We start from the raw sequence: 18393 nt of genomic DNA, 5'->3' as shown, positions 1-18393 counted from the left end.
TTTGATCCCTCTGTGTGCTAAAGGCTTGACAGCCCTGAGGGCTTTTTGTTTCCAGACTCTTTCACCCAGAAATTCACTCTTTATGTCCCCTGACCTCTTGTCTTCTGGATGGGCAGAGGAAGAGAAAACACAGTTTGGAAATCGGTCCACCGTCCAAAACACACTGAAACATCGGAAATAAAACTTTTTTTTTTGGTAACCAATACACTGCACTCAACATATCTTTCAGACGACCACCCAGGGTCAGATGTTTGTCACCACTATCCTAAATTCACTGAATGCTGCACACAAAAAAATCTATATCTTTCAATTTTCTGTACAGGATAATCCACCTGTATATGTAAGCCCTTTAATCAAAATTTTATCTTTCATGCTTTAATAAAAGTATTATTTAATCCATGAATTATTAAATGTACTGTTGTACTGCAAAGCATTTTATTTTTTTGTAAAAATTAGAATTAATGTTTTAGTTGGAAGTACAATGTGATTTCAACACCTCCACTGCAGTAGATGGCACCAAAGAGCTACTCTGCTGTAATTCGCCAATAGTCTCTATAATAGGGGTGGGGGATATAGCCTCAAAATTATATCACAAATTTTTAAGGAAATTTGCTTTTATAATCCTAATATTGCTTCTGAATAACAGCACTTTTATTGCACACACAGTATGGAAGCCACTTTTTCAATCATTTCCTACGACTACACAAACTTAAAATGTAAACATAGTCAGTAGATCAGATCCAGAGGAAATCTGACGTTTTGGAGGAGGAAAAGTTCATCTTGCAGGTAAAAAACTTTGTAACTCTTTCTATCTCTAAGGACACCAACAGAAAGGAGAAGGCATGGACTGAAGGAGCTGAAGTTTAGGAAGGATCAGATGAGCTTAACATGCTAATTAATTACCATGAAAGTTTGTTGTCATGGGTGGATTCCTGCAGGAACATGTGATTCTCCTGTGATCTCTAGTATCCAGCTGCTATGGGCGCTGCCCTGCGCTGTGCTGCAGAGACACAGCCAGTATGAATTGGCACACCCCCAAAATCTGCAGACCTGCGCTGCACAGCGCTCACCCTCTATGTGTGAATTAGGGTTAAGGATGAGACAGAGTTCAGACGTTCATCTCGACCACACGTCCAGTCGTAGAGGCAATATAATTGCACAGATGATAACGTAGCTTTCACGTCCTCCTCATGTGTCGTCATTAGCTGGTTGTATTTGGCCGTGTGTTTCAGCTTTAGGGTGTGGAACCTGTTTTGGTGTTGCTATCCTATCCACATCCTTTAATGTGTTTTGCTGCATGTCTGATCTTTGTTCAGCCAAACAACCTCCACATCACTGAGGTAGCTCTTCTTTTGGGCTCTAAATCCTCATGTGAGGACGAAGCTGATGCTGCCGGGCTACTTTCGCCCTCAGCCGTCATACAGCAGGGGGTGTCATACGTCATTGCATCTCTGCACTGTAACTATAGTGAAACGACAAATTTATATAGTCAAAGATATTAAACCAGTATTATTGTAGACGGAATGATGTGGCACACCTCTACTGTATAATAAATGTAATCGCAAAGTATATTTAGAATATTTCATTCTTAAACTTGATGATTTGGGTTCTGATGCCATAAACATCTGTTTCATCCTGTTTTTGGGTCAGTTGGTTTTAAAACATTTTAAATGTCATTTTTTACAGTGTAGTAAACTGGTAAAATCATTATCATACTAACTTCTTTTTTAATAACCAAGTAACATTTATCAGTTTGACCAACTGACCACATCTTTCACTCAATAATTTCTTTGCAACATTACTTAAATGCTACAGTAGCTTAAGTGACAAACTTGATGCAAGTGTTTGTATGAAACACTGCATCTGACTTTCATTGTTTCAAACACAATAAAATAGAAGAGTTGTTTTCAAAAAGAGTTTTTACTCTTTTTTTTCAATTCTGAGTAATACTGTGTGATTTACATAAACATCTTTATTTTTTTCTTGGTTAACTGTGTAGAATATTGCAGTATATCACAATATTGTGATATCGCGATACATCGGGACTATTGTATCATGACCCAAGTGTCGGGATGCATATCGTATCCAATACTCACCTCCATACGTTATTCTTCATTAGTTTGTGACTTCTCAGATATTTTCAGCATGTTGGCTCAAACTTGTGTATAGATACCTGAATTCAGCTTTAAATTATTTACCCCTCTTTAAATTGGAAGCATAAAGAACTCCTCGAGAAAGGACGAGTCTGAATTATAGGACAATGATGCTAAATTGTTTTCTCGTTTTTGAGAAAGTTGGTTTTATAAATCTGTAAAACTTTTCTTCCTGCTAAATCAGAATTTAATTATTTGGGTTTTTAAGTCTGTAAAAGTTGCACCCATCCTTCTGGCGGCCCTGATGCTGGGCTTATATGACCATCCATCCCCCCATTTCTCCATGAGGAGAAGGCTCGTAAACAAACCATCTTTTTTAAACCCAAAGACTTACATTTTGCTGGCACAGAGGTACTTACTACTAAAATGCAATAGTTTGAATTTCACATTAGCTGAAACCCACATGAGTATGCATTGGAGGTAAGGAAATCAAACTTCAGACTAACTGACTGGCCTGAAGGTAAGAAAACACACAAGTCCAAAGTGAGCTCATTTATTTAACAAGGGTAGATACAAGTTTAGAGAGTCTCAAGGCAAACTGTTGGAAATTGGTTTAACAGCCTCCAGTCTCCCTCAGAGGTTCAAATCCAAAACTCTGACTGCTGGTTAAATGGTTTATCCCTGTTTCTCCAACTTTGCCTGCATTTTCTAAAACTAAACTGTGCTTTGAGATACCATCTGTGCTTGTTTACATCCAGGTCGTATAGCATTATGGCATTATGGCTGCAGTAATTAACCAGAGCTACAACCTAATAGAGTAGCAGGTGGCTGCAACGCACCCTTCACAATGTATTACCAGCATTTACTCCCACAGTATGAAAACTTACTGACTTGTAATTATAGGAACACTTTGTGAGGATGGTCTTTTAATTGGTTGTGAGGAAGACCGGTGAACAGAAACACATTTGCAGCTTCCCTAAAACATGTTGGGAAACACACATTTAAAGCATTATCAGTCAGGAAAACAGAATTTTTATTTTTTCTTTTGCAAATTGCAGAGTTATTCAACATCCTTTCAGTGCATTATTTTAACTTTAATTTTTATTTTATTTCAGCCTAAGTGTGTATATATATGTTTTTTTTATTTTTCTCTGTATCAAGTTATGGATTATTATTATTATTATTTTATAATTATTTTTTAATTATTTTTATAAGCAATTATTTTTTTTATTTTTCTATGTAAAAAGTTGTTGTTATCATAATAATAATAATAATAATAATAATAATAATAATAATAATAATAATAATAATTACTATTATTATTATTATTATTATTATTATTATTATTATTATTATTATTATTATCTTATGATTATTAGTTTTATTATTTTTTATAGCACTTAAGCTTTTTATTTTCCATTTTTCAATATTTAGTGTGTATTTACAATAATTTTACGGTGAAAGTGCGGTTATTATTTTTTATCAATTTTTTTCCTTTAATTTATTTATTTATTTATTTTTTTCTTGTATTTATTTTTTATTTTTCTTTGTACAAAGTTCATAATGATATTATTAATGATAATAATACAAATAATTGTTGTGTTATTATTATCTCATTATTATTATTTTTTGTCTATTTTTTCCCCCTAAGTATTTTTTTCCCCCCATTTTTTTCATATGTTGTGTGTATTTACAGTATTCGTACAGCAAGACTGTGGTTAACAGGAGTCAAATTCCTTATATTCTTGAGATACTTTAGAATAAAGGCCATTCAGAAACAGAAACATAGCACTCTTTCTGGTATCCACAGTCGGTCTTTAAACTTCTGCTGTATCCTGGTGGACCTGATAGTGGAGTGCTGTCCATGGTGCTGAACCTCAGCACCGTCTGGTCCTCGTGGTATTCCAGCTCCACTGCTAACCATTGTGAACCAGCCTATGGGACTTTCTTGTGTATAGAGAGTAAAACGCCTGCACACTCTCCCCAGATCACCTCCTCTTAATTCCCACTCCCTTCACGTACCTCATTTGTCACCTTGCCCTCCCCCAGCCCTCCCACAGAGGATCACCCCAGGAATAAGCCTGTGGGTTTTATTGTGTAATTTAATCCCCGCCAGCATGTAGGTGTGTGTGATAACTGTCTTCAGGTGGAGCTGTGTTAAGTGCATTTTCTGATTGTCAAAGGTATGTATGCATCTATATAATACACTTAGCCTGAGCCCTTCACTGTGTCCCGTAGAATACAAGTGTGAATGCCGCACACATCCCTGCTCTCCGGTCTCTGACTGTACGCCTGCCTGCTCAGGAGGACTGGTTAACTCTTTCATAGAGACATACGTTTCCTTGAAAGCAGAGGTTGAATTTTGGATGATAGTGTTGTTTTTACTATAAAGTGAATGAGTTTATGTGGAAGAGGCTTGTTGCTAAAGATGCACCATTGGAAATCTACTTTTTGTGGAATAATAATTGTGGACGTATATTGTGAGCAGTGAAATTGACAGAGCATCGGGTAGTATAGTGTGAGACGGCAAACTTTTGAACTTGGCAAACTAATTGTTAGGCCTGGGGGGATGGTCAGATCGATCAATCATACGTCACGCGAAAGCAGCTTGATAATAAACAGGTTGGATGACAAGAGTTTTCACTGTGTGCATTGCTTTCAGCATGAATGAGTGAGCCTCATGAGCTTGTGAGGTGTAGTAGAAGTAAGCAGGAAAAAAGATGATTGTAAAGTGAAACACCACAGCCTCAGTGTAGAAATATTTTGGCTTAAAACTGAATGAGCGAGGTGAGTTTATCAACACGGACAAGCCAGTGTGCAGCAACAAAACAAGGCAACACAACAAACTCAAATGTCCACCTGTGCTTTTTTTACTGGGCCAGTTTGGTTTTTATTGTTTTTTTGTTTTGTTTTGTTTTGTTTTTAGTCAAGGTTATTTGAAAGTTATTGATATTCCAATTATCATAGAAAAAAAAATACTCCTAAGAAATAAAGTTTTTATGCATTTGAAAGGGTGTATTCTGTTAGTATGATATATTATTTTTATGCCATTGGTTAATTTGGCCTCAAAACAATATTGTTTATTGCAGTGGTGGACCGTGAGCACTACAGCTGGGCCTTCACCTCAGCCCTCACAGCCCAGAAAAGAAATCATCGCGGAAAAAAGTAGTGAACAAAAAACATTTTCATTGAATCAATAAAATAAAAATAAATACGAGGCTTTACATAAAACAATGACTAACATTATTAAGTGAGTTTACAAAAATTACTTAAATAACCTAAAAAGATGAATAAAATGTCTTAAGTTTTTATCTTTGTCAATCTGTGTCATACATAAACTCGTTACTTTTACCCATTGAGAGTACTGGCAGGCTGCCAACACTCTTGAATATGGAGGGAGTCTCCCATTTTTTAAACCCCTTCTCTGGCTGTTCTCCTGGCTTGTGATTTCTCCTGATTGTCCCCCAACTTTAAGTATGCTCCTGTGATCGCTAATATTTTTTGAAAGTGAATCAAGTCCTGTACTTGGGCGTTATATCGAAAACTCAAAAAAACATCCACCCCCTCTCTCTTAGTTGGTTTGATCCAAAGACGCTGCAGGAGACCTCTCAGAGACAGAGACAGGTAACAGTGCTGCACTTGTTGATGAAGACTTTATCAGAGCCTTAGCTGTTTTCTTTCTTTCTTTTTTGATGTTGACATGTCGTGAGTTAAACTAACGTAGCTCTGCTCTAACGCAGCATCCTCACCAATCAGGAGAGTTTAGAGCAGCGTGAATCATATAGTTAGAAGGCTGACTCTAAAACAGTGAAATGTGTGTCATTGTGAAGTTCTGTCTGTCTTCGGTGTGTGATGCACATGTACGCGACAGCGCTCTGTCTTTAGAACAGGAGAGTGTTCAGGTGGAGGAGACTGACTGAGCCAGTGGAAGAGAGGAAGAATTCAATCCACAATGTCTTACACAGTGCCCATGATAGATGAAGTATTAAGACAGAAGCACTCGCACGAGCGCGATCAGATGAAATTTTTACTCGCACACGCTGAAAAAATGCTAACAAGCTAGCCACAACTTTGCTCTCGTCTTCTGCCATTCCTTTCACCGCTCTCACAACTCTGCTCACTGTTCGGACTTCACGAAGGCCTATGCTCTTCTGTTTTTGTCCCGCCCCCCAAAAAATCAAATCGATCTGATTGGTCAATTTTCCTGTCTCTCTCCAAATCAAAACACACAGCCTGGCCTTCGTGAAGTCCTAACCACTTAACGAGCCAGCAAACCGGGCTCTGACAGAGATAACATGTTTCAAAACAGTAACCCTTTCATTACTGAAGTGAACTTTGCAGTACACTTAATTTTAAAACTTACATTTTGTATTAAATGTATTTTATTCGACTAAATGAGAAAATATATATATATAGATATATGATACGTATATTTTTTGGTCCAGATTTTTTAAGGCCTTCTCTGAAGACCTAGAAGTCCCTGAAGGTTCCCCACTGGTTTATCGTCAACAACCGTGGGACAATATATTGTCCAGCAAAATTTGTTATTGGCCCAGGCCTATTAGTTGTGCAGTTTGAGATAGGGCTTAATCAAACTATTTTAAATATGTCTAAAGTAGACTTACCTTAAAACAGCAAACACTACACGTCTGTGCTGTGGCTTACTGAAAGGACAGATGCTGCAGTCTCTTTGTTTCTCTGCTGAGTGCTTGATTTTCATGATTCCTGTAACGTCATGGGGAGCAGGAATGAAAGGTGTAACACGCCGTAGCAGGAAAAAACTGCATCTGTTGAAGTGTCTGTGTAAGAAACCCCCACCCAGCCCGACTCTGGAGCTTAACTTCTTTATTTCACACTCTCACGTTGTTCAGGTGTTGATCTGTAAAATTCATTTGAATCCTGATTTCTTTTCTGGGTAGAAACTCTGTATAACAATTAGTGTCCTGCACAGTTGCTCTGTTGGCTGAAATGTGGATATGAAATAATTAATGGCCCTGCCATGCACACACTCATCCTCATGGAGCTGGCTGGTCACACCAACTCCCACTCGTCCAGATGGCCAGTCAACCTTGGCTACACATGTTGGCACACACACAGACAAAGTTTTCACTGCCTACCCATAACATTATTCAGCAGAGTCAGTGATATAACCCGCCGTGTCCTGACGTCTCTGCAGAGGATCTGAGCTTCGCCACGGGCTCACCTGGTCAGGTTAGCCTCACTTCCACTTCCCCTGACAGGTGGAACAGGTGTCTCCTTGTGGATGCAACAGAGCCTTGTTGGGTGTAATGAAGTGCCACTCCACTCCGACTATTAGAAAATCTTACAAGACAAAACCTGGTCGGGGTCACGCTGTCCTCAGACAGAAAAGTCTGAGCTGGGGGACGTTTTATCGATATTTCTCTTGTTAAGGTGGAGCTCTGGAAAAAAAAGAAGAAAAAACTCTGTATGAATGCTTTTATGTGTCAGAAGAGCTCCCAATTACTGCCGTCTTTGTACTTTGTTGTGTGACCTGATTCTGTCACAGGCGTTCCAACATGGAGTTATAGACAGTAATGACAGAAACGCTTAGTAGCTGAAAAAGCTTTGAGTTTCCCCTCAAGGGTGACATGTTCTGTGTTTACTTCTGAGTGTGGATGAAAAAAAGGAGTGACAAAAACCTTAAAAGTAAAATATGAATTATTAAAGAGACATATTCTCATTTACACTTCATGCATTTTGGGCAGACAGTGTTTGCTTTCCAGTGTCAAATGATTGAAACGAACAATAAATCACTGTCCAAGGTGGAGTGAAAGACATAATGGTCTGATGCCTCCACTGTCTCTTCCCCTCCAAGTTGTGACTCCATCAGCTGTGCAGCGGTGTAGAGAGGATCTGTCTGGGGCTAAATACGGAGTCAGAGTGAAATGAGACAGTGAGATTGTTTAATCTGTTAAAAATGGAGGAAGGTTAATCAGGTTTTCCTTCACAGCCCAGAGAAAACGTGTCTCCATGACATTCAAACAAATGTAGATTAGTCTCATTCTACACAACAGAGATCATCTTATTGGCTCAAAGGAGAACAGTTAAATGTGGCAGCAACTCAATGCATTTAGGCATGTAGACGTGGTCATTGACGATCGAAGGGACTTTGAACGTGGCATGGTTGTTGGTCTGAGTATTTCAGAAACTGCTGATCTACTGGGATTTTAACCCACAACCATCTCTAGGGTTTACAGAGAATGGTCCCAAAAAGAGAAAATATCCAGTGAGCAGCAGTTCTGTGGGACAAAATGCCTTGTTGATGCCAGAGGTCAGAGGAGAATGGACAGACTGGTTGGAGCTGATAGAAAGGCAACAGTAACTCAAATAACCACTGGTTACAACCGAGGAGCATCTCTGAACACACAACACGTCCAACCTTGAGGCAGATGGGCTACAGCAGCAGAAGACCACACCGGGTGACCCTCCTGTCAACTAAGAACAGGAAACTGAGGCTACAATTCACACAGCAACACCAAAACTATAGAAGATTGGAAAAATATTGCCTGGTCTGATGAGTCTGGATTTCTGCTCCACATTCAGATGGTAGGGTCAGAATTTGGCCTCAACAACATGAAAGCATGGATCCATCCTGCCTTGTATCAACGGTTCAGGCTGCTGCTGCTGGTGTAATGGTGTGGGGGATATTTTCTTGGCTCACTTTGGGCCCCTTAGTACCAACTGAGCCTGGTTTAAAGTCCACAGCCTACCTGAGTATTGTTGCTGACCATGTCCATCCCTTTATGAGCACAGTGTACCCATCTTCTGATGGCTACTTCCAGCAGGATAACGCTCCATGTCATAAAGCTGGAATCATCTCAGACTGCTTTCTTCAACATGACAATGAGTTCCCTGTACTCAAATGGCCTCCACAATCTGCAGCAACTGTGTGATGCTATCATGTCAATATGGACCAAACTCTCTGAGGAATGTTTCCAGGACCTTGTTGAGTCTATGCCACCAAGGATTAAGGCAGATCTGAAGGCAAAAGGGGGTCCAAGTTTCTCTTCTTTGAAATACAAATTTGCGGCTGAATTGTCTGTAGGCGTGAGTGTGTGGGTGAAAGGTTGTCTTTCTCATTGTCTTGTTGTCTGGTGACCAGTCCAAGGCGTACCTCACCTTTCGCCCTAAGATGGCTGGGATAGACTCTGGCCACCCACAACCCTGAACAGGATAAGTGGTAAAGATGGATGGATAGATGAACTTGCATGTTGCTGTATGGCAAACTTCCCAATGAGCCAAGCAAAGTTCTTTATTTTCTCACATCCAGATTTTTTCCATTGACTCTTACAGCTGACAGATACAGAAGCACTCAGGAAGATAACCACTTTTCGAAATAATGCTAATTTGTTAAATTAAAAACTTAATCCCTTTATCTTCTGTTTTGAATTTAAAAAAAAATCAGACTAACGATAAATTAAAAAATGTGAAGTTGTGATTTGTTCAATTTCCATGGTCAGTAGTTTTGAACTTTTGTTCCTCCAGCTTAAAACTCATCTGGAAAGTTAATTTGTTTCTACTTCACTTCATGATCTCTGTCTCTGATTAATGGTCTCTTGTCGGCTGTTTTAGGCATATGCACATCAGATTTGTAAAACCAAATCAGAGCAGGGCCTTTCCTCTACCTCACTATGAAGACTTGGGATGTTCGAAAGCACCTAATGTCTGTGTCTGTGAAATGAAAAATGTTAATTTTCACTGATCAATTATAGTTAAAGGTCAGAAAACACAAACACAGGCATAATTGAGCAGGACTTCTTCAGCGGAGTCGACACAGAATCAGAGTCTGAGGTCAAACTGGTTTGCCGAGTGAAATCTGGGTAGGGTCATGTATCGAGAACTGACTCTGAATTTACAAGACTTGTTGCATCAACAAGTCCAGCGCATTTTCCTCCCAATCACAAGTTCCTGACAGTGGCAGATTTTTTAGGATTAAGCCTCGGAGAGAATTCTGGAGTGACTCATAAAGTTTTTTTTTTTATCTGCCAGATAACGTTACACCACATTTTTGATGGGGCATGTCAACAATGTTGGCAGAAAATGTTCAAAATGAACAGCAACAATCACTATGACACAATTTCAACAGCGTGAGTTAGAGGGAACACTCTGTCTTCCGTGTGCTGTGGTCTCCTTTTCATAAAACATCACTGTAGTAACGACTCATCCTGGGGACAAACACATCGTTTTATACCGAGTCAAACAGTTTACAAATATTGAATCAGTTTTAATCAGATACGAGTTCAGAGGGCTCCCTCCCTGATCCTCAGCTCTACGAGGAGTCCGTGTGCAGTTGATTATTTCAGACAGTGTCAGGTTGCCGTGTTGCACAACTAATGATCTGAACTTCAGGTTTAGAGTGACGAAAATTATCGACTAGTGATTCTGAGGCAAACTAGCAGGGCTGACAGTAGCTGTGTCCCAATTCAGGGGAAGGCTGAATTTGAAGACTGGTTACGCCACAGCAGTGCATGAAGGCAGTTCCATTTCAAAGGCTCCTCCTAAATGTGACCAAAGAACCCAGACTCCCTTTCAGGTGCCGCAAAGAACGGAAGATTCCCAAGATTCATTGGGCGTGAACGCTGAAGATGATGGGCGTAACTGAACGCCTGTATCATCTGGCTGTGGAGGATTTCTGGCAAAAACTGATTTCATTTCTAAAAAAATAATGAAGGTTTTATTTTACTGTGAGAAAATGTGTTGTTTGGGTTCCTTTTATGTAATTTACAAAAACACTTCTTCTTTACAAATATTCTCATTGCGGCAAAATTCTGTTCATAAATTTAGATTTTTGGGAAAAAAACGTCTTTGATTTTTTTTTTTTTAACAGGGAAATCAAACAATACATTCAATCAATTCAGTACTTTAATAAAAGAGAAGCAGTCAAACTAAAATGGGTTTATACAAATTTTTGTACTTGATTTACCAACCCCCTCCTGGCACTTGTGCAAATTTTGAAAATGTACGGTTTTGCTTAGCTCTGTATTATGACGTGATTGTGGGTCTATACTCCTATTTATGGAAAAAAAAATATATAAAGTAAAAAAGTAAGAAAAAATAATTGTACAAAAACACCCCATACTGTTTAAAATTTATGTGAAGTTGGTTATTTAAGCCTGACAGGTGAGCGTGACGCTGTGTGACTATGAGAGTTACCAACAGGAAATGCTTTGTAAACCAGACCGTCTCAATTCAGTTCGGCCTTTGTGGTCTGCGCAGGGTACGAAGACCAGGTCCTCTGAAGTAGAGATGGACCAATAAGGATTTTTCATGGCCGATACCGATACAGATTATTTGTAGTCAAGGAGGCCGATAACCAATATTTGAAGCTGATATTAATTTGCACTCAAAGTGCAAATATTGGTGTCAAAATTTTGAACAATACAAACTCCAACACTTGACTGCTTTCAAATGTCTTCGTTATTATTTCAAGCATATGTTTAACAGCTCCCAGGCTTAGCAGCATGTTTTATAAAGTTAAATGAAAACTTAAAAAAATCAATAGCTAATGTTTTCTACAGTAAATAAAGTTTTTCAAAATTTCAAAGCAACTGCAATAACTGTAATAACTGCACTGCTGATTGGCTGTTTCCCAATCCATGGCTCTGCTTGTAACCAATCAGATGGTACTGTGGGTGGGACAGTGCTGGGGACTGAGTAGTGACTGCAGACAGTGGAGCGGCTGCATCAGAGCCACAATGACACAGTTTTAAATTTGTTTATCAGCCATCGGATTAAAAAAAGGTTGATGCTGGTATGCTTCAAAATGCCAAATATCAGCCCTGAAAATTGGTCTATCCCTGCTCTGAAGGCTGCAGGCCCTAAATTAGGAACACAGAGACTGTTTGTTTCATATCATAGCGTTATTGTAACGTTCGTTATTTCACTGTTAATGGCAACATTCAATGACAGAAATTATATCTCTGATTTGGCAAGGAGGTAATAGCCTAGCATTTAACACTAGGCAGCTAAATAGGGATAGACAGATTATCGGCTAGGCCGATTATCGGGGCTGATATTTGGCATTTTGAAACATATCGGCATCGGCCTATTTTTAATTGGACGATTGATAAGAAACAAATTTAAAATTGGTTGTGGCTCTGATGCAGCCGCTCCGCTGTCTACAGTCACTATTCAGTCCCCAGCACTGCCCCACCCACAGCACCATCTGATTGGTTACAAGCAGAGCCATGGCTTGGGAAACAGCCAATCAGCAGGGCAGTTATTACAGTTATTGCAAATACATTGAAATTTTGGAAAACTTTATTTACTGTAGAAAACTTTAGCTATTTATTTTTTTAAGTTTTCATTTAACTTTATAAAACATGCTGCTGAGCCTGGGAGCTGTTTAATAAACACATGCTTAAAGCTATTTGTACTTTAACTGCAAATTAATATCGGCTTCAAATATCGGTTATCGGACTCCTTGACTACAAATAATCGGTATTGGCCCAGAAAAATCTATTTTGCTCTATCTCTACAGCTAAAGATAACTATCCCTATCAAAATTTTTAACCGTCATTTTAAAGTTGTCCTTGATTGAATCTCCCATGAGCAGATGCAAATTGTAGTTCTTATCTGACTAATGGAGAAACACGTGGCTGTGGTTAGGTGTAAATGAATATGTATAAGATCGTGTTTGGATTTTATCAAAGTTTGATACAGATCTAGTTACAAGTTAAGATCAGATAGATGGTGAGATTAGGCAGATTATCCAAAGATGAGATGCTGAATGCTTGAAGGCCTCAGACAGGCCTCTTGAAGTGAATCTATCACCGATGCTGCTCTTGAACTTAATCTGAAATGGAGAGTGTTTTTTGACAGTCCATAATAACCCCCAGATGGATCTCCCATCACACCTGTCAAAAAGAAAACGCTGCGTCCTTCGGCGTGTTTATTCCTCCTGCTTCATTATTTACTCCTGATGTGCTTTTATTTTTCTCCCCTTGGGTTATTTCTTGGCTGTGTGATTAATCTTAATCTCTTCCCTGACAAGAAACGGGAAAATATTCCAAATTGTCTCTTATCGCGTAGCTGTAGGCCTTCACGGTGGCCAGAATTCAACCATACAGACTGCACATCAAGCTTTCCTTCGACGACTTCAGAAACTTTAATGTGAAACTGGGGAATTATTCAATCAAACGTGTAAATTTGAATAAATAAACCAGACTGTTGTTTTGTTGTCTCTCCTTTGGCAATAACACGCTGTTTGTCCCGAACACGCTGTGACTCAGCTCCAGTTTGTACGTAATTCCTCTGCCAATAAGTTGCTGATTATTGATAGAGAATAAACACACTTCATTCATCCATATCAGACTCTTTTCACAGCTTCTCTACGCCGCTTTCATTACAGAATCGATTTTAAAGTTGCAGTTATTACTTGGCTCAGCGACGTCTGGCTGCTTACTGCTGCTGCTACAGCTGTAATTCTATAAAGTGTGTCCTGCAAGTTTCTCTTGCTTGAAATTGAAGCATAAATAAAATCCCTTCCTTAAAACACTCTCACAGAGGATGCACTGTACTGCAGAGCCTGCAGAAGCATTTATGTTTCTGTAAGTGAAGCTGCAAATAGACAAATAGAGTGTGGGAGTGGAATAACTTGTGTGTAGATATTAGAGTATTGTGTCCTCAGAGGGAAAAGAAAACAGGTTGTATTATAAACATACTAATTTAAGCCAATGCCTGAAATGATCCAGGGGAATCTAAGCAGAGAGACGGCCGTGAGGGTGTTTTCTGTGTTTTATAGCCAGACACATCAACGAGATTTAAGTAGGAGGATGTTTCTTGTCATCCTGGAAGTTATTTCACTTCGTCTTCAAGCTTTCTGGCTTTTACGAGTATTATGGTTGTTGTAACTTTTATCTCCATATCAATTTAAATGTATAACCGAGAGGAAACGGCTTCTCGGAAGATTTGGGGCACGTCATGAGGCTCATAGCCCAGCAATAAGGATGCTTCAAAACAAAGTACGAGGTAAATAATGCAGAAATAAGTCCTAAACTTTCCACTGGGTATCATTCAAGTAAGGAATCCTTTACTTTTATTTCACGTTTGTTTCCCAAAGTCCTTCAGAGTTTAAACAGAGTCTGTGTTGGTGGAGCTGGGTGACAAAAATAATCATTATTTATTTCTTTGGAGAGTCTTATAGTGGGGAAGATAAGTATTGAATGCGTCAACTTTTTTCTCATCACATTTATTTCCAAAGCTGCAATTCAAACAAAGTTTCTCCCAGACATTGGTATTAACTCAAATAATCCACACATGAAAAGAAATCACAACGTTCAGCTCCATAAATAATGATTATGGTGAATTAAGTACGATAACACAGGAAAAACATATTGAACACGCTGAGACTCATCTAATACTTAGTGGAGAAGCCTTTGTTTGCAATGACAGCTTCCAGAAGCTTCTTGTATGTTTGAACTAATGGCCCACACTGCTCAGGTGTGATTTTGGCCCACTCCTCTGCACAGATTGTCTTTAAATCTGGAATATTCTTTGGTGCCCTCTGGTGAACCCTTTTCTTTACTTCTTTCCACAAATGTTCAGTTGGATTGAAGTCAGGTGATTGACTAGGCCGTTCTAACAGATTGATTTTCTTTTTCTGAAACCATTTGAGAGTCAACTTTGCCGTGTGCTTTGGATGGTTGGCCTGCTGGAAGGTCCAGCCACGTCTCATCTTCATCATCCTGGTGGATGGCAGCAGATTCAGATCAAGAATTTCCCCATACATGGCTCCATTCATTGATCCGTCAGTTATATGAAGTTTGCCAACACCATGAGATGAGAAACAACCCCATGCCATGATGCTTCCACCTCCAAACTTCACTGTTGGTGTAGTGTTTTTTGGCTGATGTGCAGTGACATTTCTCCTCCAAACATGGTCTGTAGTATGACAGCCCAAAAGTTCAGTTTTGGTCTCATCTGACCAGACAACATTCTCCCAGTATTCTACAGGCTTGTCAAGATGCTGTTTAGCAAACTTTAAACTAGCTTCAACATGCCTTTTCTTGAGGAATGGAGTCTTGCGGGCTGAGCGTCCATAGAGGCCATGACAGTGGAGTGCATTGCCTGTTGTTTTCTCTGTAACAATTGTACCTGCTGCCTCCAAGTCTTTCTGGAGCACTTTCAGGGTGGTCCTTGGCCCGTTGAGTACTCTTCTGACTATCTTTCTGACTCCCTGGTCAGAAATCTTCAAGGAGCTCCTGTGCGTGGCCTGTTGATGGTAAGGTGGTGCTTCTTCCACTTGTGAATAATGGCCCCAACGGTGCTGACTGGAATATTCAGGTGCTTTGATATAAGTCTGTAACCAGTTCCATTCTGATGCTGAGCAACAATCAGGTTGTGAATGTCTTCAGAGAGCTCTTTGCCTTTACCCATCATGAGGTGTGTGGTATTTAACTGCTGGATGAAAAAATGAGAGAGCAGTTTTTTGTTTTACTGTCTGTGGTTGTGACCAGTGGCGGCTGGCCAGTAGAGGGCGCTTTGGTGCCGCCCGACCTCCCACAACATTACCTCGATTCAGATAAAAAAAAAGAAAGGAACAAAATAATCCTGAGCTGTATGTATGTATATTTTAAAATCTACCCAGAAATCTTTGACTATAGACTCTTGTTTAAAGTTGTACCATGCAAAACGGAGAAAGACAAAACGAATAATTCAGTTAAATCACTCAAAACAACACCTTTTCAGAGAAAAATGTATCAGGGAAAGCTTGATTTGAAAGAACGTGGACCTGATCAATCACTCCACAGTTTTACAAACATTGATACATTTTTTCTTTTAATACACGTGTAGTCTGGAGTTGTAGCGCCCCTGGAGAAAACTCCTCTAGTCGCTACTGGTTGTGATGTTTACACAGAAACATTAGTGAATGTTGGTTTTGAAAAAGTCTTGTTTGACCTGCTTGTTAGTCTCTACCAGAGCAAACTTTCCATTTAGCAAAGCTTGGTCATGTGACTCCATGTTGCCTCTTTAAGTGTCGCTGGGTGCACAAAGTGCCGCTCAGTACACATTAAAGTCTTGGTTGGTGCTAATTGGAGCAGCTGTGGCTCAGTGGTAGTCTGTTGCCTCTCACTTGGAAAAGTGGTGGTTACTAATTGTCTTTGGGTTCCCAGAAAAACAAACCGTGGCAACTGTTTCAGATTTGGTCTCAGATTCAGTGTTTTCACTTTCTTAATACATTTACTTTTCTCATACGGTCTTTACACACAGATAAAAGCCGTGTTATGAAGGAGTGTTCTTAAAGTCCAGTTAAGTAAAAAGAAATGACTCTTACTGTGGACACCGCAGCTTTGTTTTAATCTGTAGTTTCAGATTAAAGTGTGATGGACACAGAACGAGGCGTGAGTTACACCTTTTGTAACTGTCCGAGTGCACATTGGCAGGTAAATAGATCTGCGAGAAATAGGTCATCTGCAGTAGAGGTATGGGTTGGTGGTAGGGCTGAACGATTTTAAGAAAAGATTGAATTGCGATTTTTCTGGCAGATATTGTGATTTCAATTTGATACACGATTTTCTTCAAATCAAGCTTTGGGATATTCACATGTAGGGCTGAACGATTTTAGGAAAAGATCTAATTTTTCTGGCAGATATTGCAATTCATGATTTTTTAATCCTCAATAGTGTTGATAAATAATCTGTTTTCATCAACTTCTACTCCTAAACAGAGGCTTTGTGTTGTTGACCTGCTTACCAGCACTTTTAACATATAGATTGTCTACAGATTTGTAAAACATAATGTGTATAATCCTTGACACAACAGATCCTGGGTCAGTCAGGAGCGCTGCAAAAAAATTGCTGCTTTGGCGATCTCAAAATTGCATTGTCTAAAATTGCGATTTTGATCTGAAAACGATAAATTGTTCAGCCCTAGTTGGTGGGTTGGAGGGTTGGAGGTGGAGGGTTGTACACTGATGTGTGTTAATGTGGATTTGTCAGCTCACCTATGATTATCATTAGTTTTTGTTTGTTTTTCTTTTGTCAAGCATGTTGTGTTGCAACTCTTGTGCATGAAAAGTGCTTTATACATAGTTGGATCGATTGATTGATTGAATACACGGAGCTATTGATAATAATGGCAGCAAATATTAAACATAAATATCAAACAGTTTGGTCACTAACCCCGGGAATTTAAACCATTGAAAGATATTGATCCAATGCAAGGGTGTGCCATCTTATACTGTGTTTGTTTAGGGTGTAATGTGCACCTGTGTATGGATTTAGTGGTCAGTTTTCATGTATGGAACAAATGAATAAATAAAATAAAAAAATTAATAAATAAATACTGTTCACAATAAGACCAGTATAAATCAATTGATGATAAAAAAATACATATCCTGATATTTACACTACAGCGACAACACAAAACTTCCAACAATGTCTTAGAGTGAGATTAGCACAGCAACAATGGCTTCATCTGTCTGACACACATAATACAATAACCAATAACCCAATACAACAATTGAACAAAAATTTGACCCCAGAGGATTAATAAAGATGTCAGTGGGACATTTTGGCAGCTGTCTTGTTTTGAGGTTTTGCCTCCGCAAAAAAGAGACCAACAGGGACGCTTTGCGATAATCCTTTGAAGGAAATGCTAGTTACATCACAGAACAGGTGTCAGTATATGCCTAGCTCCAAGCTAACGCTGCACCCTTTGACTAACACAGCGACAGGAATGTACTGTTTTTATTTTGAAGGAATAGACTCATGGTGGAGGAAAATATGACAGATTTTGGATATCTGACGGTCCAACACCAACATTTTCTTCTTGTCATTGTCTTGTTCAAGGGGTCTCAACCTGCAGCTCAGGAGCCTCATGAGGCTCTTTCACTCCTTTGACCTCTTTGTAGCTTTAAAAAATATTATTGAAATAAAGAGTTTTTATTTTTCTTACAGAGGGTATTGATGATTAAAGACAATAACACTCAATAAAATCATGTGTGAATTTGTTGAACTAAATGTACTACATCGTGCACTAAATCTTTCATTTTTTGGCATTTTGACATTTAGAATTAAAAAATGCAAACAAATTTCTATTTTTATTGTGTTTTTTTTTTTTATTTGAGAAAATTCCGAATTTTTTAAAGATTTTGCAAAGTTTTGAAATTTTTAAAATTCTATTTTTGTTTTTGAATTTCTAAAAAAATTGCGAATTATTTATATTCCATTTTTTTTATTTTTAGTTTTATTTTTTTAATTTAGTTAATTTTTTGGATTAGATTTTTTGTGTTTTTTGTGTTCTTTTTTTTCAAATTTATGACATTCTAGCAAATTTT

The sequence above is a fragment of the Halichoeres trimaculatus genome, unplaced genomic scaffold (assembly GCF_033239565.1).
Source record: "Halichoeres trimaculatus isolate MK-OKI-2021-1 unplaced genomic scaffold, fHalTri1.1 fHalTri1_scaffold_3, whole genome shotgun sequence".
In the NCBI taxonomy this organism is placed as follows: domain Eukaryota; kingdom Metazoa; phylum Chordata; class Actinopteri; order Labriformes; family Labridae; genus Halichoeres; species Halichoeres trimaculatus.
The sequence above is the reverse complement of the archived record's forward strand: the minus strand, read 5'-3'. Positions refer to the sequence as shown.